This window comes from Oncorhynchus gorbuscha, linkage group LG01 (genome assembly GCF_021184085.1).
Source record: "Oncorhynchus gorbuscha isolate QuinsamMale2020 ecotype Even-year linkage group LG01, OgorEven_v1.0, whole genome shotgun sequence".
Lineage (NCBI taxonomy): Eukaryota > Metazoa > Chordata > Actinopteri > Salmoniformes > Salmonidae > Oncorhynchus > Oncorhynchus gorbuscha.
The window spans coordinates 16,177,014-16,201,701 of NC_060173.1; the positions used below are offsets into that span (position 1 = coordinate 16,177,014).

General features: G+C 45.3%; 1 pseudogene; it reads left to right on the forward strand.

The window, feature by feature from the left end:
• LOC124039915 lies at positions 1 to 24,313 on the forward strand (annotated as a pseudogene).
• The last annotated feature ends 375 nt before the right edge of the window (positions 24,314 to 24,688 follow it).

Here is a 24,688-nt window from a genome sequence, read left to right on the forward strand (position 1 = left end):
ATGGCGGCGGTTTTAGAAAGGAGTTTCATAGAAATAAGTCGGTTTGAGAGGGAAACCCTACCAACATTCCGGGAAATAACTGTAAACCTAGGTACATCTTCATGGATATTAAAAGAGTGACCCGCTCTTTATTTGCTCATATGAACGGTTTATATGACAAACTGTGTATAGAATATGGTCATGAGTAACCCACCATGCATGGTAACTATTGACATCATGTAGCTGGCGTGTGGCCAACAAGCTACATTGCTAGTTAGTATGATAACGGTATCCTCTGCAGGTGCATTTGTTACCTCCGAGCGCCAACCTAAACCAAAGTTAGCCAACCGTACTGTATGCCGCTTTAGCTACACCTTATGCCGAAATCATTCTCAAGTATCGGTATCCTGGTGCATGAGTTGTTTGTTAGCAGCTTTCCACAGTCTGGTTTTCCTCGTTTATTGACAGCCGTCTTTTAGTTATCGGGCAAAGAGAGCGTTGTGATGGTGCAAACCTAACAAGTGGTCAACCACCTGTCAGACCTAAACAGTTTGAGACTGTCATGTGTGGTTTCTCGACGGGTCTGAATGCTCTTCCTGGCAGTGTGATATACCCAGACAGTGCAGGAGGCTTTCACTATGAGGGAAGTGGAAAACTCCTGTCCATCACTAGCAACAGATTCATACACTGGTGAGTTTTTTTAACCTTTATTTAACTAGGCAAGTCAGTTAAGAATAAATTCTTATTTTCACTGACCGCCTAGGAACAGTCTTAACTGCCTTGTTCAGGGGCAGAACGACAGATTTTTACATTGTCAGCTTGGGGATTCGATCATGCAACCTTTCAGTTACTAGCCCAATACTCTAATCACTAGACTACCTGCAAGTTGTGCTTGCTATGTATGTTCTTATATACCATTGGTCATGTAGTGTATGTGGACACCTGCACGTTGAACATCTGATTCCAGATTCCTGGGCATTAATGAGGTTGCCCCCCCCCCCCCCCCCCTTGCTGCTATAACAGCCTCCACCACTCTTCCGGGAAAGCTTTCCACTAGATGTTGGAACATTGCTGTGGTGACTTGTTTCCATTCAGCCGCGAGGATTAGTGAGGTCGGGCACTGATGTTGGGCGATTCGGCCTGGCTCGCAGTCGGTGTAACCAATTCATCCCAAAGGTGTTTGATGGGGTTGAGGTCAGGGCTCTGCAGGCCAGGCAAATTCTTCCACACCGATCTAGACAATCCATTTCTTTATGGACCTCACTTTGTGCACAGAGAAGGGCATTCCCCAAACTGTTGCCACAAAGTTGGAAGCACAGAATCGTCTAGAACAGTGGTTCCCAAACTTTTTATAGTCCCGTACCCCTTCAAACAATTAACCTTCAGCTGCACCAGGGTCAGCGCGCTCTCAAATAATTTATTTTTGTCATTGTAAGCCTGCCACACACACTATACGATACATTTATTAAACATAAGAATGAGTGAGTTTTTGTCACAACCTGGCTCGTGGGAAGTGACAGAGCTCCTATAGGACCAGGGCACAAATAATATAATCAATCATTTTGCTCTTTATTTAACCATCTTACATATAAAATCTTATTTGTTAATTGTGAATAACTCCCCATCAGTTAATGAGAAGGGTGTGCTTGAAAGGACGCACATAACTCTGCAATGTTGGGTTGTATTGGAGAGAGTCTGTCTTAAATAATTTCACACAGTCTGTGCCTGTATTTAGTTTTCATGCTAGTGAGGGCAGAGAATCCACTCTCACATAGGTACATGGTTGCAAGGGCATCAGTGTCTTAACAGCGTGATTTGCCAAGGCAGGATACTCTGAGCATAGCCCAATCCAGAAATCTGGCAGTGGCTTCTGATTCAATTCAATTTTCACAGAACCACTTGTTGCAATTTCGATGAGGCTCATTTGTTCAGATATCGGTAAGTGGACAGGAGGCAGGGCATGAAAGGGATGACAAATCCAGTTGTTTGTGTCATCTGTTTTGGGAAAGTACCTGCGTAATTGTGCACCCAACTCACTCAGGTGCTTCGCTATATCACATATGACATTGTCAACTCAAGTTAATTTGCACACGAAAAATCATACAATGGAGACTAGAGGTAACACCGATAACAATTATTGGAGGACCAAAAAGGGCTGATACTGATTAATCGGACTATTTATATATTTTTTATATATACATACATATATACATACATACATACATACATACATACATACATACATACATACATACATACATACATACATACATACATACATACATACATACATACATACATACATACATACATACATACATACATACATACATACATACATACATACATACATACATACATACATACATACATACATACATACATACATACATACATACATACAGTGGGGAGAACAAATATTTGATACACTGCCGATTTTGCAGGTTTTCCTACTTACAAAGCATGTAGAGGTCTTTAATGTTTATCATATGTACACTTCAACTGTGAGAGACGGAATCTAAAACAAATATCCAGAAAATCACATTGTATGATTTTTAAGTAATTAATTTGCATTCTATTGCATGACATAAGTATTTGATCACCTACCAACCAGTAAGAATTCCGTCTCTCAGAGACCTGTTAGTTTGTCTTTAAGAAGCCCTCCTTTTCCCTACTCAAGCAGCTTGGTGAGAAGGCAACAACTGTTGGCGTAATTATTAGTTTGGGAATAATAATCCTTGACTGTAGGAAGCGTTCCAAGTAAATTCCATTCAAAAATCAGGTTGTAGGGTTCAATTTGGAGTGAATGTTATGTTTAGGGTAGCGTCCTTGTCATGCAGGTGAAAGAGGACCCAAAAGCGACTTAACAGAAACAGAGTTTATTTAAGTCCAAACAGGGAATAACAAAAATCCTCTAGTCTGTAGAGGGGAATAACTGGAGAAGCGGCCACAGACTGCAGGTCGTTCAGGCGCAGGCCGTTTGACAGAGACACCTGCTCACACGCAGCATCTGATGAAGGCAAAAACACGACAGGACAGGGCGATACACAATCACAGCAAAAACACGACAGGACAGGGCGAAACGCAATCACAGCATGGTGAATACTAAACAAGGAACCGACGGGACAGGAACGGAACACAAAGGAATAAATAGGGACTCTAATCAGGGGAAAGGATCGGGAACAGGTGTGGGAAGACTAAATGATGATTAGGGGAATAGGAACAGCTGGGAGCAGGAACGGAACGATAGAGAGAAGAGAGAGCGAGAGAGTGAGAGAGGGAGGGGAGAGAGAGGGATAGAAGGAGGGAAAGAACCAAATAAGACCAGCAGAGGGAAACGAATAGAATGGGGAGCACAGGGACAAGACATGATAATAAATGACAAACATGACAGTACCCCCCACTCACCGGCGCCTCCTGGCGCACTCGAGGAGGAATCCTGGCGGCAACGGAGGAAATCATCGGAGTGAACGGTCCAGCACGTCCCGAGACGGAACCCAACTCCTCTCCTCAGGACCGCCCTCCCAATCCACTAAGGACCCCGTCCCCGAGAACGCATGTCCATGATCTTATGTACCTTGTAAATAGGTGCGGACAAGGACTGGGATGAGACATGGAAGACAGGATGGACGGCTGTCGTAGCCCAGACTTGACTGGGAGACACGGAACGGACCAATGAAACGGAGTCAACTACGAGAAGCCCGGAGGAAGGTAGCAGGCCGCAACAATACCTTGACTCTTAATCCTGGATTGGCGGCTCTCACCGTCTGTGCCCTGTAACGTGCAGACCTCACCCTCCTCCAGGTGCGTATTCTGCCCAGGGATGCTGTTCTGCCCAAGACGCGACCAGTGAGCGTATTCTGCCCAGGGTTTCTGAAGACGAAAAGAAAGGCTGCGTAGTATGCGACCAATCGTCTGATTGGCCCTCTCTGCTTGACCGTTAGACTGGGGATGAAACCCGGAAGAGAGACTGACGGACGCACCAATCAAACGACAGAACTCCCTCCAAAACTGTGACGTGAATTGCGGGCCTCTGTCTGAAACGGCGTCTAACGGGAGGCCATGAATTCTGAAGGCTGGTAACTGGGATGAGAACAGAGGAGGCTGGTAGACTACTCTGAAACGGAGATAACCCGTAGCAGACGACATTCTCATAATGATTTGTGCCGTCTCCTTAGCGGAAGGAAGTTTAGCGAGGGGAATGAAATGTGCCGCCTTAGAGAACCTATCGACAACCGTCAGAATCACAGTCTTCCCCGCAGACAAAGGCAGACCGGTAATGAAGTCTAAGGCAATGTGAGACCATGGTCGAGAAGGAATGGGGAGCGGTCTGAGACGACCGGCAGGAGGAGAGTTACCCGACTTAGTCTGCGCGCAGTCCGAACAAGCAGCCACGAAACGGCGCGTGTCACGCTCCTGAGTCGGCCACCAAAAGCGCTGGCGAATAGACGCAAGAGTGCCTCGAACACCGGGATGACCAGCTAACTTGGCAGAGTGAGCCCACTGAAGAACAGCCAGACGAGTGGAAACAGGAACGAAAAGGAGGTTACTAGGACAAGCGCGCGCGACGCAGTGTGCGTGAGTGCTTGCTTAACCTGTCTTTCAATTCCCCAGACTGTTAACCCGACAACACGCCCATAAGGAAGAATCCCCTCGGGATCAGTAGAAGCCACAGAAGAACTAAACAGACGGGATAAGGCATCAGGCTTGGTGTTCTTGCTACCCGGACGGTAAGAAATCACAAACTCGAAACGAGCGAAAAACAACGCCCAACGAGCTTGACGGGCATTAAGTCGTTTGGCAGAACGGATGTACTCAAGGTTCTTATGGTCTGTCCAAACGACAAAAGGAACGGTCGCCCCCTCCAACCACTGTCGCCATTCGCCTAGGGCTAAGCGGATGGCGAGCAGTTCACGGTTACCCACATCATAGTTGCGCTCAGATGGCGACAGGCGATGAGAAAAATAAGCGCAAGGATGAACCTTATCGTCAGACTGGAAGCGCTGGGATAGAATGGCTCCCACGCCTACCTCTGAAGCGTCAACCTCGACAATGAATTGTCTAGTGACGTCAGGAGTAACGAGGATAGGAGCGGACGTAAAACGTTCTTTTAGAAGATCAAAAGCTCCCTGGGCGGAACCGGACCACTTAAAACACGTCTTGACAGAAGTAAGAGCTGTGAGAGGGGCAGCAACTTGACCGAAATTACGAATGAAACGCCGATAGAAATTAGCGAAACCTAAAAAGCGCTGCAACTCGACACGTGACCTTGAACGGGCCAATCACTGACAGCTTGGACCTTAGCGCAGACATGAAAAGAGCACTTCTCAGCCTTTACGTATCTGAATGACAATTCTCCAAAAGGCGCTGAAAAGAACACGTCAGCCTTTACGTGCTGAACATGAATCTCGAGCTGAACGGAGAAAAAATCAGGATATCGTCAAGATAGACAAAAACAAAAATGTTCAGCATGTCTCTCAGAACCTCATTAACTAATGCCTGAAAAACAGCTGGCGCATTGGCGAGACCGAACGGCAGAACCCGGTACTCAAAATGCCCTAACGGAGTGTTAAACGCCGTTTTCCACTCGTCCCCTCTCTGATGCACACGAGATGGTAAGCGTTACGAAGGTCCAACTTAGTAAAGCACCTGGCTCCCTGCAGAATCTCGAAGGCTGATGACATAAGGGGAAGCGGATAACGATTCTTAACCGTTATGTCATTCAGCCCTCGATAATCCACGCAGGGGCGCAGAGTACCGTCCTTCTTCTTAACAAAAAGAACCCCGCCCCGGCCGGAGAAGAAGAAGGCACTATGGTACCGGCGTCAAGAGACACAGACAAATAATCCTCGAGAGCCTTACGTTCGGGAGCCGACAGAGAGTATAGTCTACCTCGAGGAGGAGTGGTCCCCGGAAGGAGATCAATACTACAATCATACGACCGGTGAGGAGGAAGGGAGTTGGCTCGGGACCGACTGAAGACCGTGCGCAGATCATGATATTCCTCCGGCACTCCTGTCAAATCGCCAGGTTCCTCCTGAGAAGTAGGGACAGAAGAAACGGGAGGGATGGCAGACATTAAACACTTCACATGACAAGAAACGTTCCAGGATAGGATAGAATTACTAGACCAATTAATAGAAGGATTATGACATACTAGCCAGGGATGACCCAAAACAACAGGTGTAAACGGTGAACGGAAAATCAAAAAAGAAATAGTCTCACTGTGGTTACCAGATACTGTGAGGGTTAAAGGTAGTGTCTCAAATCTGATACTGGGAAGATGACTACCATCTAAGGCGAACATGGGCGTAGGCTTCTCTAACTCTCTGAAAGGAATGTCATGTTTCCGAACCCATGCTTCGTCCATGAAACAACCCTCAGCCCCAGAGTCTATCAAGGCACTACATGTAGCACCCGAACCGGTCCAGCGTAGGTGGACCGACAAAGTAGTACAGGACTTTGATGGAGAGACTTGAGTAGTTGCGCTCACCTGTAGCCCTCCGCTTACAGATGAGCTCTGGCTTTTACTGGACATGAATTAACAAAATGTCCAGCAACTCCGCAATAGAGGCACAGGCGGTTGGTGATCCTCCGTTCCCTCTCCTTATTCGAGATGCGAATCCCTCCCAGCTGCATGGGCTCAGTCTCAAAGCCAGAGGAGGGAGATGGTTGCGATGCGGAGCAGGGAAATACCGTTGATGCGAGCTCTCTTCCACGAGCCCGGTGACGAAGATCTACCCGTCGTTCTATGCGGATGGCGAGAGCAATCAAAGAGTCCACATCTGAAGGAACCTCCCGGGAGAGAATCTCATCCTTAACCACTGCGTGGAGTCCCTCCAGAAAACGAGCGAGCAGCGCCGGCTCGTTCCACTCACTAGAGGCAGCAAGAGTGCGAAACTCAATAGAATAATCCATTATGGACCGTTCACCTTGGCATAAGGAAGCCAGGGCCCTAGAAGCCTCCCCACCAAAAACTGAACGGTCAAAAACCCGAATCATCTCCTCTTTAAAGTTCTGGAACTTGTTAGAGCAATCAGCCCTTGCCTCCCAGATAGCTGTGCCCCATTCTCGAGCCCGGCCAGTAAGGAGTGAAATGACGTAAGCAACCCGAGCTCTCTCTCTAGAGTATGTGTTGGGTTGGAGAGAGAACACAATCTCACACTGCGTGAGAAAGGAGCGGCACTCAGTGGGCTGCCCGGAGTAGCAAGGTGGGTTATTAACCCTAGGTTCTGGAGGCTCGGCAGGCCAGGAAGTAACAGGTGGCACGAGACGTAGACTCTGGAACTGTCCAGAGAGGTCGGAAACCTGAGCGGCCAGGTTCTCCACGGCATGGCGAGCAGCAGACAATTCCTGCTCGTGTCTGCCGAGCATGGCTCCTTGGATCTCGACGGCAGTGTAACGAGCGTCTGAAGTCGCTGGGTCCATTCCTTGGTCGGTTCCTTCTGTCATGCAGGTGAAAGAGGACCCAAAAGCGACTTAACAGAAACAGAGTTTATTTAAGTCCAAACAGGGAATAACAAAAATCCTCTAGTCTGTAGAGGGGAATAACTGGAGAAGCGGCCACAGACTGCAGGTCGCTTCGGGTAGGCGCAGGCCGTAGTTGACAGAGACACCTGCTCACACGCAGCATCTGATGAAGGCAAAAAACACGACAGGACAGGGCGATACACAATCACAGCAAAAACACGACAGGACAGGGCGAAACGCAATCACAGCATGGTGAATACTAAACAAGGAACCGACGGGACAGGAACGGAACACAAAGGAATAAATAGGGACTCTAATCAGGGGAAAGGATCGGGAACAGGTGTGGGAAGACTAAATGATGATTAGGGGAATAGGAACAGCTGGGAGCAGGAACGGAACGATAGAGAGAAGAGAGAGCGAGAGAGTGAGAGAGGGAGGGGGAGAGAGAGGGATAGAAGGAGGGAAAGAACCAAATAAGACCAGCAGAGGGAAACGAATAGAATGGGGAGCACAGGGACAAGACATGATAATAAATGACAAACATGACAGTCCTGGTTATGTCCCACCAGATTTAAAAAAAAACATGCTGAACAATTTGCTCATGACCTCTGGCTGTCTAAAGTAAACTTTAAGCTTGTCTCTCAATTAAAAAACAAATGTGTCAATACTTTGCTCCTTGATAACCAGCGCACTTCTGTATGTTGTGAAAGCGTTACATGGTCGCTGCCCATATCTTTGCATAGTGCAGAAAACACTCGAGAGTTCAGGGGCCTTGCTTTAACAAAGTTAGCCATTTTCACAAAGTGTCTAAAACATATTTCAAGCTGTCAGGCATTCCCTTGGCAGCAAGAGCCTCTCGGGGGATGCTGCAGTGTACCCAAGTGATGTCGGGATCAACTGCTTGCACGTGCGTTTCCACTCCAGCTGGACTAGTCTTGAGGGAAGTAAACTGCTTAGCGATTTCGACGGTATCAAACGTAACATCACTAGGTACTGTTAGGTTCTAATGCTGAGTAAAATACTCAATGGACATTATGAAAGCTTAACAAAGTTTATTCTTCCCAGAGGATCAATACAGCTGCATTAGACAAAACATGTTTCCACCAACACAAGTGTACATACTCCAAAATAGGCCCTCCTCCTCCTCTCCAATCCTTACATCAAATATGGTTTGACAGGAAGAGGGTAATACACCATAATTTCTCCCTTAAGGGGATCTGACCTGACCTCAACCCCTCATTTGCTTAATCCACAGATGTACACCCGTATCCCCTATAGTAATCCTGTGACTTCCTCCCATCCACCCAGCACATCCCAAAGCCATCTGGCTTTGACTTGCTGTCTCATCTACGTCTTCTCTCCAGGTCCACCTCCGGGGACACAGTGCAGCTGGTGCAGCAGTCTCTGGACACCAACCTACTGAACAGTGCTGTTAAACTCAAGATCACACACTGCCCTCTGCTGCCCGGAGGCGTACACATCCAGGAGACCCTCAACAATGTCACCATCCTCATTGTCACCAACCAGACTGTGCTGCCACAGTCCCTCTTTAGGGTGCTTCTAAACCAAAATGCATGAATCGTATGTCCAACGCAGTGGAGTGGGGAGAAATGATTTGTGCTGTATACAAATATAATTTTCTCTCTCTCTTACCTCTCTCCTACAGGAGCTGGTGACAGAGCTCGAGATGCAGTCCATATTTTCAGACGTGGGGAAAATTAGTCTGCAGGACCCGGCCCACAGCGGAGCCCTATGGGCCAGACAGTAGGCCCCACCGCCTCAGCCTGGCTCAGCCACCAGGGAGAGGCCCATTACGCCCTTGCATCACCTGCAGGGGGTATCCTGGTCGTCACACTGCCCCCACACGACACACAGGCCAGGTTGACCATTCTGGAGCTGAAGACAAGCTCTGTGATTGAGAGACTGGCTGGCTGGATGCCAACTGCCATCAGGTTAAAGACATGTTTTTTACTTCATGAATAGATTGAGTCTGGGTCCGTGTAATCGCCCCATTGTGTAAACCAACCCTGGTTCTTTTGTTCGTGTGTATGTGTAACCCTCCATGTGTGTCCTGTCCAGAGGTGAGCAGGGCCCTGGGGACCTGGCCCTGAGTCTGGCAGTAAGGAAACTGGAGGACGACACCTTCATCTTGGCTCTGTGTCAGGACCATAAACTACGCATGTGGTCCTATAGGGTCAGTCCCATAGAGAGATTGTTCTATTGAATTCTGTGGTCAGAAGCATGACATTTTGGGGTCCTGAGTGGCGCAGCGGTCTAAGACAATTCATTTCAGTGCTAGAGGCGTCACTAAAGACCCTGGTTCGATTCCAAACTGTTTTACAACCGGAGTCCCATAGGGTTGTCCGGGTTAAGCTTTGGCCGGGGTAGGCCGTCATTGTAAATAAGAATTTGCCTTAATTGACTTGCCTAGTTAAATGAAGGTTAAATAAAATAAACATCCTGTTAAAGCTGAGATCTGTGAATCAGTGCCACTGGTCTCCCCAAGAAACGTAGAACAAAATAAATGGTAGTACATACATACTCTGCCGTTCTATCCTATGTGCAATGATTGCTGAGGGAATAAGTGTTATTTTTTGTTAACGCGACGTCTCTGTTGTAATATCGCAAATGGACAGAGCAATTTAACCCCAACGGATTGCAATTTTATGTCCTTTTTCATTTGGATCTAAAAGTAGGCCTAATTGATTAAAATATGAGGAATATTAACCTGGATATCAACAAAATATTATTTTTTTACAAAAATCTAACAAGCTGTTTTTTTGCTAACATGGGAAGTCCCTTCTTCCCCCCTCCCTCACCCTACAGGACCAGGCATGTCTGATGGAGGCTGACATGTTGGAATAAATTCCAGCGTGCCGGGGGGTGACGCGTTCCCCAGGACAGGGCCATCGGCTGCGGCTAGTCTTCTCATGCCACAGGGCTGTGTCTGGCCATCTACCTGGCCGTACCTTCCAGGGGACAGTTCACTGCGCTGCAGCTGGTGGCCACAGACAACTGCTACAGCCTGGACCACATCTCCTCACTGTTCGCCACACAGGTAACTGAAGGAGAGGTGTGGTGGGTGTGTGTGAGAGTGGGTAGGGGTTGTCTTTGCGGAAGAATGTTTGTCGGTCTGGAATTTTGATATTGTGTGGAAAGTATCATCAGTAATATAATGTTTTGTCAGCCTGACTCTTCTCCTGTGTGTCCTGGAGTGATTAGGAGACACTGGAGGACTTTGCTCTCACTTCTACGGACATCTGGGGCCTATGGCTAGACGATACCAACCAAACCGTGGTGAAATACGTCATAGAGCATGGCGCTTGTAATGCCAGCGTAGTGGGTTCGATTCCCGGGACCACCCATACGTAGAATGTATGCACACATGACTGTAAGTCGCTTTGGATAAAAGCGTCTGCTAAATGGCATATATTATATTATTATTATATGTTTTGATTATCCTTTGGATAGTGTAATGGACTTGTATGCCTATATATCAAGAGATGATCTCTGTAACATTGTGAATTTAGTTTTCTGGGGGGAAATGAATATAATTTGGAGTGCTGTCCATTTCCTACTCTGCTTACTTCCATTGTGACGTCACAGTTCCACGGCAGGTCAGTGGAACCAGGTGTTTGTGCAGCCTGGCCCTGAGGAAGAGGTCCACATCGGAGCAGACCAGGACCCCAGGGTAAGACAACACCACATCATTCATCACTGATATCAAATGGGATTTGAATTAATGAATCTGAATTTAATTTATTAAATTAACTGATTAATCATAACCTGATTTGATGACATCACCCTCTATCCAAACATCATTGCAATTTATCAGTATCCTCTTATTCCATATTGTCACTATTGTGCCTTCCCACATCAGAAAAAAAGATCATTTGTCCTATCTATTGTGTTATGACAGGAGACCTACCTGGACATGCTCTTCTCCCCTCCTGAGATTCACTGCCTCTGCTATAGTCAAAGCCCTACAGATTTACAGGAGAGGCACAGAGCGAATCACTGATCTCCCATGGGAGACCCTCAAGAAAGAGGTGACTGTCGCTGTGGAGGAGGTAAGCTAGACAAGGCTCCCTGCTTTCTGCGTATTCTCTCTCCAGCTTACTCACACAGCGTCTCCTTCTGACTTTTTTCTCAGCTTGTTTCTGCTGCGTTTCCTACATGTATGGCTCTTTCCCCCTCTAGCTGCAAAGTTTGAGTTCAGCCAGGAGGAGTACAGGCAGCTACAGGTAGAGTTCTGGTCCAAGTTCTATGCCTGCTGTCTGTCTACAGTACCAGGAGGGTCTGGCCACACCACTGGGCCTGCTGCTCAACCCACATACACACATGGTTTGTGTGCTGAAGAAGGTACAGATTGGAAGCGAGACTACATTACACTACATTCTTGCATATGTTTAGTTGATTTGGGACCATGTGACCCAAAAGGGGACAAAGGAAACCTGGTCATTTAAAACATATTTTCTTCATGTTTCATATTAAAATAATTTTGCTGGATTGCAGTGAATATGTGACTGTTTGATCCAGGGCTTTGTGTCATTCCTGGTGCCCTGCTTTGCTGTGGAGCACCTGTACCTGTATTTTGATGAGTACCTGTTCTCAGAGGAAGAGACACCTGTGGCTGAGGGTAAAGACCTCTCTCATTCATCTGTGTCTGAGAATGTATAGTAGCCATTTTAGATCCAGAGAGCTCTTTACCTACTGGGTTTTTGTCAAGTGTAGCCATTCACACTTTAAGTGGTTCAACGTGAATTTGTTTCTCCTTGTTGAAAAGGTAGACATGGTTTGCCATTTTGGCTCTGCAGGACTCCCTAACTCATCCCAGTTTCTCCTCGTACCATGTTTCCCTATGTCCAGACCCGGAGGTTGGTCGTGACGTGCTACAGCTGGTGCAGTGTGTGAGGCTGGTGAGTGACGCGGTGCCGGGGGACATGGCCTACAAGATGGAGAAAGCCCTGGAACATCTCCAGTCACCTGAGAGGGCCCGTGCGGAGATGCTGCTGGAGAACTTACTGGCCAACAGCAAGTCAGTACGCGCACACCTCAACAGTTTTAGAAAATTACTATGTACTGTCTATGGAGGCCAGTTGAAAGTCAATTAATGATTTGGGGAAAAATTGTCATAGGAAAAATAATTTCAACCAACAAATATTCTTGACCTCCTATGGGTCATTCACATGCAGGCATTGCCGTGCTATGTGGAGTTTCGTGACTGACTGTTATGCATCTTTCATTCCCATCGTAGTGAGAATGTGATCGAGGACATCCATAACAAACTACAGGACGTCCGTAACCCTTTGGCAGCCATGGCCATGCTGATCATAGAGATGGACCTGGAGACTGACTCGGAGCCAGGAGGAGAAGGGTCTCTCACCATAGGTAAGACCTATATTATACCATGCTATACCTACCACACTATACCATGGCTAATATATAGTACCAGTCAAAAGTTAACACACCTACTCATTACATGGTTTTTATTTTGTCAAATGTTCTACATTGTAGAATACTAGTGAAAACATAATACATGATTCCATGTGTTATTTCATGTATTAAGCAAAAAAAAGTGTTAAACAAATCAAAATATATTTTATATTTGAGATTTTTCAAATGATGCACCCTTTACTTTGACAGCTTTGCACAGTCTTGGCATTCTCTCAACCAGCTTCATGAAATAAGCCCCTGGAATGCATTTCAATTAACAGATATGCCTTGTTAAAAGTTAATTTGTGGAAATTCTTTCCTTAATGCATTTGGGCCAATCAGTTTTGAAGTTGGCCCTATTTGGTAAAAGACCAAGTCCATATTATGGCAAGAACAGCTCAAATAAGCAAAGAGAAATGATAGTCCATCATTAGGTAAGTCAATCCGGAACATTTCAAGAAAGTTTCTTTAAGTACATTTTTTTTTAAACATCAAGGGCTATGATGAAGCTGGCTCTCATGAGGTCCGCCACAGGATAGGAAGACCCAGGGTTACCTCTGCTGCAGAGGATTAGTTCACTGGCGTTACAAGCTTCAGAAATTGCAGCCCAAATAAATGCTTCAGAGTTCAAGTAACAGACACAGCTCAGAGGCATGGTTGAATTTCTGCAAAGAAACCACTACTAAAGGACACCAATAAGAAGAGACTTGCTTGGGCCAAGAAACACGAGCAATGGACATTAGACTGGTGGAAATCTGTCCTTTGGCCTGGAATGTCCAAATGTGACATTTTTGGTTCCAACCGCTGTGTCTTTGTGAGACGCAGTGTGGGTGAATGGATCTCTGCATGTGTATTTCCCACCGTAAAGCAGGGAGGAGGTGTTATGGTGTGGGTGTGCTTTGCTGGTGACACTGTCAGTGATTTTATTTAGAATTCAAGGCACACTTAACCAGCATGGCTACCACAGCATTATGTAGCGATACGCCATCCCATCTAGTTTTCACTTAGTGGGACGATCATTTGTAGAGGGACTGTAGTGACGCCTTTTGCACTGAGATGCAATGCCTTAGACTGCTGCGTCCATGTTAACTATTTAACTGTACTAGAATACTTAAGGCTGCTAAAATATTAAATATTGGTATTGTTTTTTTTTGGCAAGGAAAATATTGGACATCGGTATTGGTCGAAAATGTCATATCGGTGCATCACTAATTGAAATGCATGCCTAAGTTACAGTATTAAGAATAAACAGGATGCGCTCTTTGGCCTACAGCTCGATGGTTGTCATACAAGGCTGCCATACTAAGCCTATTGATGACATTACTTATTATAATGATGACCATGACAATAATATCAAGAAAAAGGAGGGTTAGTATAAATATTTGGAAGTGTAAACAACACTAAATAAATTGTAAGTAATACCAGAGGCTGTTCTAATGGGGAAAAAAGTTTAAAGGCTTTATTACAGCATGGCAAAGATTTTAAAACAGCCACATTTGTGAAATTGTTTGACCAACATGTAGTGGCTGCTCCAGCTACAACAGGACCTGATCCCCCCCGCTCCTCTCAGCTTCTCTCCTCAAACACATCACCCAGAGCTTGACCACCACCGTGCCTCTTGACATCATGTACGCACGCACACAAACACACATTCCATCGCAACACAACACACAGTATTGAATTCAGTGAATTCTGCCTGGTTGACATTGTGTTCTCCCTCCAGAGATGCCAACCTACAGCACCTGTCAGTCCTGGAGCTGTCTGATTCTCCAGCTATGGCTAGCAACAGATCAGGTCAGGTCCTATGTGTAGCCTCCGTCTCTCTAAGAGATTACTTTTTTTCCTGTTTTAAGCAGGAATTCCTGCTTTTCTGACATTGCCCTCTATTCGTACAGCAGCATAGCCTAGTGGTTAGAGCGTTGGACTAGTAACCGGAAGGTTGCGAGTTCAAACCCCTGAGCTGACAAGGTACAAATCTGTCGTTCTGCCCCTGAACAGGCAGTTAACCCACTGTTCCCAGGCTGTCATTGAAAATAAGAATATGTTCTTAACTGACTTGCCTGGTTAAATAAAGGTAAAATTGCAATATGCCTAGATAAGCCAAACCAATATCATACTTTTGTCTGAATTTTCCTGATCAGATCCCTATATCCAACTCCGTTTTCTTTTCCCCTTAGTCCGGAGCCCCCAGACGGTGGTGGAGCTGTTGTACCAGAGCGTAGCGCGGAAGGCCATCATTACCCAAATCTACTCCAAGCAGCACAGCCCCTCCCCGGGCACAGCCCTGCTCCACTGGCCCCACATGGTCTCCAGCATGGTCACCCTGCTGGCTCGGCAACTGTATCCTACCACACACACAGGACTGTGCTTGGCTAAGCAAAAGTTGGTGTTTCCCTAGGAAAGGTTATCTACACAGCTGGCATATTTTTTAAGCTGGGCGAGCCCCAAAATGGATATTTAGGCAATGTTATTTCTGTCCTCATACACTGCTTGGCTAGTCGAGGCTAGAGTTAATATGCTTTATGCAAGGTTATTACACACCACATGGCTAGCACATGCTATGCTATTAAAGTGAGGCGAAGCTACATTTGATGTGCTTTAGGCAAAGATTTGACTTTAGCCTTAGAGGGTTGCAATGAGGTGCACTGTAAATAATGTCAAGGTTGGCCCTTAACACTATCTTTACAGCCGGCCCAACAACCTTAGCTTCCAGTTCCCTGAGTGTCTGATGGACAACTGCCAGTACGCACAACTTCAGGTGAGACTCTTCCCACGGACTCAACTATCTCACACACTATTTGTGTTGCATCATGTTTTTTTTTTTTTTTACCTTGACTGCATAACCAATGTCCTAAGTGGGACAATAAATATGTATTTATTGATTTAGGCAGATTTAATTAATTAGCCAACTGATGCATTTTTAAATATAATATTTTCTTAAGCTCTCCTTTTCTCTCCCTTCAGGAGTATATGCGTCTCATTGGGCCTTGGTGTCAGGTTAACGTGGGCTCCTGCCGCTTCATGCTGGGCCAATGTTACCTGGCCAACGGAGAGGGACAGAAGGTGTGTGTTTTAAAGTGGAACTAACAGCGTTTTAAACTTCTTTTCACATATGGAACAAACAGACAATCATATCAGTCAAAAACTTTAAGATATAACTTTTTTTTTATTTGCCTCAACATTCCATAGGTGGGCCTAGGAGGGCATAGACCCATCCACTTGGGAGCCAGGCCCTGCCAATCAGGAGTTTCTCCCCACGAAAGGGCTTTATTACAGACAGAAATACTACTGTTTTATCAGCTGTCCGGGTGGCTAGTCTCAGACAATCCCGCAGGTAAAGAATCCAGATGTGGAGGTTCTGGGCTGGCTTGATTACACGTGGTCTGCAGTTGAGGTCGGTTCAACGTACTGCCAAATTCTCTAAAACTACATTGGATGTGGCTTATGGTAGAGAAATTAATATTAAATTGTCAGGCAAAATTTCTGGTGGAGAACTTGAGAAATCTGTGGCATTGTTGTGACACAACTGTACATTTTAGTGGCCTTTTATTGCCCCCAGCACAAGGTGCACCTGTGTAATGAAGATTCCGTTTAATCACCCTCTTGATATGCCACCTGTCAGGTGGATGGATTTTCCTGGCAAAGGAGAAATGCTCACTAACATTGATGTAAACACTTATGCACAAAATTTGAAAATGTTTTTTTTTTGTGTGTATGGAACATTTCTGAGATCTTTTATTTCAGGTCATGAAACATGGGACCAACACATGTTGTGTGTTATTTTTGTTCAGTGTGTATAATTCACCAGTACATTTCTTGGTAGTTAAAAATGATTGCTATCAGGTAAATCCCAGCTGGCCTGGTACAATGTTTTGCTGCCTTCATTCAGGGATGCAGTGTTTCAATGACTCATAATTTTGTACAAAAACAGATGAATGTAACAAAGGCTGGGAATGACAATACAATCAAACTAACAACGGCGATGACCACAAGTCGGTCATAATGTGGCTAATAGGCAACAAGCTAAAAACACGGAGCCTAATGTTAGCTAGCTGCTAGGAAGATGTCATGTCATTGGAGGAGTGGGTCGAATAACTTTTTCCCCTCATATCGTTTTCCGGTGGCTATACACAGCTAGAGATGCAGGTGTCATTTGGTTAGCTAGCAAGAACTTGAACGACTGTTATCCGGTTAGCATATCTCAGAGCACTCATCTGAGTATGCCAGAGCTCAGAATAACTGATGAATTTACGAACATCAACACCTGCTGAATGTGGCTGGTGTCAGTAAACGTAGGCAAAGAAAGTTAGTCATGAACGCTCTGGATAACCTGTAAACAGCCTAACCAGCTCTGTTAGGTTGAGTAAAATGGTCAGAGTAAGGCATTCTCTCATTTGTGTCTGGAGCTAGCTAGCTAGCAAGCCAGCCAAACTATTGCTATCAGGTTGTAAATCACAGCTGTCCTGGTACAATGTTTGCTACCTACATTCGGGATGCACCGTTTCAGTTTCAAAGGCTCAATATTTTGGATTAAAAAAGGACGAATGTAACAAAGGCTGGGAATGACAATACAATCAGTTAACTTTGGGTGCTTGGTTGGGACAAGCATGCGTTGTTAGCAGGTAAACTGCAGAAGAACGAAAAGGCTACAATTCCCTATCATTTATCAGTGCAATTTTGACGGCCAACTAGTTGAAGTTTTGGTTTATCTAATGTTCCTTCGTTAATGTTAGCTCATCTTTCTCTGGCTAGTATTAATTGTTGATCTTTATGTTGATGTCCATAACTGAGGGAGAGAGAGCCTACCTTTTCATGTTTGTTTGATCAATAGGACTGTAAAGTTCCCAAATGTAAGAGGACTCCCAAGTGGTATTGACATATTTGCAAAAATCCATGCAGGTGTATTTTCAGGCTTTTGGCGACTGCGTTCTATTGATCAAAAGTCGTACTACTGTAATTGCCTGTAAACACACAGTCCAGTTCACTGTGAATGATTGCAGGCCTGAGGCAAATAAAGGCCTACTGTAGCTCCGATTTGGCTATGGCGCACCGGTCTGCGTAGACGCTGGTCCTGGATGAGGGATGTTATATTTACTGCAGTTAATTGTCCAAACGCATGGCTGCTTTCCCACTCTATATTGCTATAGAACTTTCACAAATGCCTTAGATCTGGTCATTTAAGTTTACGTATACTAAGTGCTCACTTGTCAGAAAATGTTTTAAAACGTGTCATGCTTCCTGGGGGTTGACATTAACATATGTTAATCAGATATCATGTTGCTCAAATGCAGTCAGTTCCACTTTAAGGGTTGCTGTTGCATTTCAACGTGTCATTATGACCATGGGAAGAGTTGTTGCGATAGTACAGAAGGTGTAGTGGCTGAAAGTTGTTGCTTCACAGGTGTGACAGAGCAGCACCAGTAGCTGTTTTCTGACCCCCATTTGTGGCATGTTGTGTCCAGGCACTGCAGTGTTTCCAGGAGGCTGCGGCAAAGGTGGAGAGGGAGGAGTTTCTTCTGAGATTGACTGGAGCCGAGGAGGAAGGTGCGGCTGCACCGAGACTACAGTACTACAACAAGGTTACTATGGGAACCGGTTTTTAAATAATATATTATTGGATTATTTATTAAATGTAGTTGGGTGCTCGTGCCCAACGAACCCTTTCAATCTGGATGTGTGTGGAATTAGTTTTTTTTGTATTTTTTTGTAGTGTTTTTACTTATTCTCAAGTGTGTGTTAGGTGCTGCGGTTGCTGGAGGACGTTGGTCTGCCAGAGCTGGTCATCCATCTAGCCACTCTGGTCATCACGGAGGCCGTCAACGACCCCAGGAGTCAGGCTGCCCTGTGGACCCACATCTTCAAGCATCACCTGGACACTACAGCCAAACCTACGAAGCCCTCACACAGAACCCTGACTCCAGCAGCCAGTTAGACTGTTTGCGTCAGCTTGTTGTGGTTCTGTGTGAGCGTTCTCAACTTCAGGACCTGGTCCAGTTCTCCTACGTCAACCTGCACGATGAGGTAGACACACATACAGTAGTGGGCAAATGTTTTGAGAATGACACAAATATTAATTTTCACAAAGTCTGCTGCCTCAGTTTGTATGATGGTAATTTGCATATACTCCAGAATGTTATGAAGAGTGATCAGATGAATTGCAATTAATTACAAAGTCCCTCTTTGCCATGCAAATGAACCCCCAAAAAACATTTTCACTGCATTTCAGCCCTGCCACAAAAGGACCAGCTGACATCATGTCAGTAATTATCTCGTTAACACAGGTGTGAGTGTTGACGAGGAGGCTGGAGATCACTCTGTCATGCTGATTGAGTTCGAATAACAGACTGGAAGCTTCAAAAGGAGGGTGGTGCTTGGAATCATTGTTCTTCCTCTGTCAACCATGGTTGCCTGCACGGAAACACGTGCCATCATCATTTCTTTGCACAAAGGGCTTCACAGGCAAGGATATTGCTGCCAGTAAGATTGCACCTAAATCAACCATTTATCGGATCATCAAGAACTTCAAGGAGAGCGGTTCAATTGTTGTGAAGGCTTCAGGGCGCCCAAGAAACTCCAGCAAGCTCCAGGACCATCTCCTAAAGTTGATTCAGCTGCAGGATCAGGGTACCACCAGTACAGAGCTTGCACAGGAATCGCAGCAGGCAGGTGTGAGGTGAAGACTTTGGAGGATGGCCTGGTGTCAAGAAGGGCAGCAAAGAAGCCACTTCTCTCCAGGAAAAACAACAGGGACAGACTGAAACTCTGCAACAGGTACAGGGATTGGACTGGGGTAAAGTCATTTTCGCTGATGAATCCCCTTTCCGATTGTTTGAGGCATCTGGAAAAAAGCTTGTCTGGAGAAGACAGGGTGACCGCTACCATCAGTCCTGTGTCATGCCAACAGTAAAGCATCCTGAGACCATTCATGTGTGGGGTTGCTTCTCAGCCAAGGGAGTGGGCTCACTCACAATTCTGCCTAAGAACACAGCCATGAATGAAGCATGGTATCAACACATCCTCAGAGAGCAACTTCTCCCAACCATCCAGGAACAGTTTGGTGATGAACAATGCCTTTTCCAGCATGATGGAGCACTTTGCCATACGGAAAAAGTGATAACTAAGTGGCTCGGGGAACAAAACATCAATATTTTGGGTCCATGGCCAGGAAACCCCCCCAGACCTTAATCCCATTGAGAACTTGTGGTCAATCCTCAAGAGGCGAGTGGACAAACAAAACCCCACAAATTCTGACAAGCTACAAGCATTGATTATGCAAGAATGGGCTGCCATTAGTCAGCATGCCAGGGCGGATTGCAGAGGTCTTGAAAAAGAAGGGTCAACACTGCAAATATTGACTCTGCATCAACTTCATGTAATTGTCAATAAAAGCCTTTGACACTTATGAAATGCTTGTAATTATACTTCAGTTTTCCATAGTAACTTCTGACAAAAAATATCTAAAGACACCGAAGCAGCAAATTTTGTGGAATTTAATATTTGTCATTCTTAAAACTTTTGGCCACGACTGTACATTCTCTTTACATTTGGTTAGAGCGCATTATGGACTATATAAATGTATTAGATTAATCCGATCAAGTTTTGGACCTTCTTGTTTCTTTTCTGGCAGCAGGTGGTCAGCATCAGAGTCCAGAGCAGTGGACCTGATGTCCCACAACTACTACGAGCTGCTCTACGCCTTCCACATCAACAGACACAACTACAGGGAAGGTGAGAGGAGCCTGGGACTCTGTCAGATATTTGCACTTAGTTTAGAAATGAGGCTGGCGGTATTTCTTTCTGATGTGTTTTGCCCGATCTGTGTCCTCCAGCGGGTAGGGTGATATTTGAGTACGGCATGCGTCTGGGCCGGGAGGTGAGGACTCAACTGGGTCTACAGAAACAGGTCAACTGTTGCCTGGCCTCCCTCAACTGTCTACTTCTAGAGCGGTGTATGAGAGGCCTGCTGCGTTCACCAAAGAGGAACTACGATGGAGAGTTTACTACTGGTCCAGGTGAGATACGATAGGCATAGATAACTATTTGTGGTGATTATAATTTACTGCTATAAATGTTCCTTTTTGGTCATTACCATCTTTACACCACTATGTTTGGGACATGGTGGGAAGTGTGTATGATAACATGCTCTTTAAATTCTACAGTATTGTAATTGTTTGTCCGTTAAGTTAATGTTTTAAGTATCTCTATATTTCTGTTATTACTGGGCTATCACTGTTATTAGTCTGCCCGTGTCTCGTAGTTGATGATCCTGGCCTGAGTGCAATGGCAACCGTGTATTGTGCTAATACGGTTGCTTAAACCTTGTTAAACTGGAACCTTGTCGTCTCTGAGTGGCCAGAGACATCCTGGAGCTAAAGGACCTTCAGAAGGAGTACGCCCTTGCCCGTAGCCGCCTCACCCTGGCTCAGCATCACCCACCCTCCACTGCCATTGCAGGTACAAACAACACTGATAACATATTCCCAAAAGTGAATGGAAAGTGACTTGTCAGTAAGCCATCGCCAATTATGTTTTGCCTTGATACCTCTTAATGTGTTCATTTAGAGGGGGGAACATTATTCCTGTAAGGAAACGAAACCCCTAATCGAACACCAGAAATGTAACGCAGTTCTGTGTGTGGTGTTGCAGGCAGCGCCTCTGCAGTGGAGATGGTGTCCCTACTGGTCCAATGTATTTATATTGCCCTAAATGCAAGACATATTTTCTGAGAAGGACCCCTAGATATGAATTAAATGGAAGAGTCCGTAAATGTACCTTTTTGTAGTTGTATTTGCTCCCCATGGATGATAAAACAAGCTTGTTTTGTTTAGGGGGTGGATGCTGCAGCGTTGTTACACATCCATGTAGATGCCCTCCTGGGGAAGGGACACCAGTACTTTGGCATCGAGGTACACTATACACTGTGTACAAAATATTAGGAACAGCTGCACTTTACATGACTGACCAGGTGAAAGCTATGATGTCACTTGTTAAATCCACTTCAATCGGTGTAGATGAAGGAGAGGTGACCGGTTAAGGAAGGATTGTTAAGCCTTGAGTCATGGAATATTTGTGTCCCATTCAGCGGGTGACTGGGCAGGACAAAGAACTGTATGGTAGGTGTCTGGTGCACCTGTGTCAATAACTAAAACGCTACTGGCTTTTTAACACTCAACAGTTTCCTGTGTATCAAGAATGGTCCACCATCCAAATGACATCTACACAACTGTGGGAAGCATTGGAGTCAATATGGACCAGCATCAATGTGGAACGCTTTCGACACCTTAGAGTCCATGCCCCAATGAATTGAGGCTGTTGAGGACAAAAGGGGATGCGACTCAATAATTAGGAAGGTGTTCCTAATGTTTTGTACACTCGGTGTACGTCACTTCCCATGTTTATGATGCATGGTTGTTTTACCCATCTTAGTTGAACACACTTGATTCTTCTCTAGAGAAGGGTCAATATAATGGATTGAAAAGTCAAATGTTTGTCCTTTAATTGTTTCTCTCTGGTAATGGTGTGTTGTACAGAGGCCCCTCTCAGCCACAGCGCCGTTGGTGTGGCTCCCATACACATCCATCAACCAGCTCCTCCAGTCGCTCAACAAGACCCAGACCAACGCCAGAGTAAGTTGATTCGAGATACTGTTTTTGAAATCTGTTTGACAACCTGTGCTGACTTGACATCAAACCTGACATGACTGTCCTCAGTTTAAATGTTAACATGCACCACCATACTCCTCATTACTTGTCCTCTCCATCTCAGATGTACAAGAAACTGCAGGACAAGCTGAATGACTACCACAAACAGGTGGACCAGAGGATGGCTCCAGGCCCAGTAGAAGCACCGTCTGTCAATCAAAACACAGCACTGCTTGCATCTAGATTCTACTCTGCTACCAAAGTGTGCACTTGCACACTCAGTCATCGATTTCAAGAATTGGCTGGGGGATGTTTCCACCATTGCTAATTCCATGACAGGGAAGATGGAGGTGCACACTTTAGGAGGTGGGTGGAGAATCGGGTACAGCCTGGCCCCACTGCCCCTCCAGGTGCTGTCACTATGGCCATGACTCTGTGGAACACAAAACAGACTCAATGGAAGGGGAAATACATGTATTTTTGTATTAAGGGTAAATTAAACTGACTTATTCGAATGCACTTTGCCAGATTGTTTTGTGTTGTCTAATTTCTGGCTAACATTGAGAATGAGGGCTCAAGAATATGGAAAAGAGGAATGGGGAAAAAGTGACGAGTCTTACCTGCTTGCTGCATTTACATCTACTGTATACACTAACTTGCCAGTTAACTAGGTACACCCATCTAGGTACTGGGTCAGACCACTCTTTGCCTCCAGAACAGCCTGAATTATTTGGGCATGGGTTCTACAAGGTTTCAAATGTTTGTTGCTCAGTTGGTATCAAGGGACCTAACGTGTTCCAGGAAAACAGTCCCCATACTCGTACACCACTGCCAGCAGGATGGGTCCATGGATTAATACTGTTTACTCCAAATCTTGACTGCTGTCAGCATGGTGCAACGGGAACCAGGATTTTTTTTTTTAGTGCCCAGTTGATAGGAGTGGGTGTCTGCTTGCAATAGCCCATCCGTGACTAGGATCGATGAGTTGTGTGTTCAGAGATACAACGTTATGTCTGTGGCCCTCCTGTCTTGCCATTCTCCATCGACATCTCATCAACAACCTGTTCTTCACCCACAGGCATGACTGCTGCTGACTGGATGCTTCTTTTGTTTGTTGCACCATTCTCTGTAAATCCTAGACCCTGTCGTGTGTGAAAAGCCCAGGAGGTTGGCAGATACTGGATCCAGCTTGCCTGGCACCAATGGTCATACTATGCTCAGTCACTTAGTTAAATCAAACAGTAACTGAATGCGTTGATGCCTCTGTGCCTGCTTAATGTGGCTTTAGAAGCCATCCATTTTTGTGAACGGGTGGTGTACCTAAAACTGGCCGTTGAGTGTAGATTGAGTTCCTACTAACAATTTTAATGTTTTTATTTTTATGGCGGTACATTGTGATCTGTTTTGTACTTTACTGCCTGAACTTTTACAATGCAAGTCAAGTTTCTTAGTATTAAGTTGTCTTTTTGGTCATAGGAAACGATGGCAGAAACATTATGTTGAAGACAAAATAACAGAATTTGTCAGGAGCCCGTAAAACGCCCGCTAAAGATTTGAGTCATTTAGCAGAACGATTTACAGTAGTGAGTGATTTTCTCATACTAGTCCCCTGTGGGGATCAAACCCACAACTCTGATGTTGCAAGCACCATTCTGAGCCACACAGGACAATACATTCCAGCGCCAAGATAGAAGCCAAACATGAGTTGGCTTGGGGGTGTGTCTTTGCCACCAGCCCAATTTTTCAGTTTTTGATTTGTTAAAAAGGTTTGAAATATCCAATAAAGTCATTCCACTTCATGATTGTGTCCCACTTGTTGATTCTTCACAAAAAAAATACAGTTTTATATATTTATGTTTGAAGCCTGAAATGTGGCAAAAGGTCGCAAAGTTCAAGGGGGCCGAATACTTTCGCAAGGCACTGTATAAACATAGCTCGAGAAATAACGTAATCTCATATGGAAACTAGACGGATTGGCTCCAGGCCGGTGGCGCCGTCATACTATGCAACCAACTGTGACATGTTGCTAGTTAGTACACTGTTGTGGTCATACATTAGTTTGCATTCATCATTTTTTTGTGCCCAAGACATGGATTGCACCTCGGAGGATAATGTAATAGTGGCATGGAAATACGATGACACTGCTAAATAATTAGTATGAA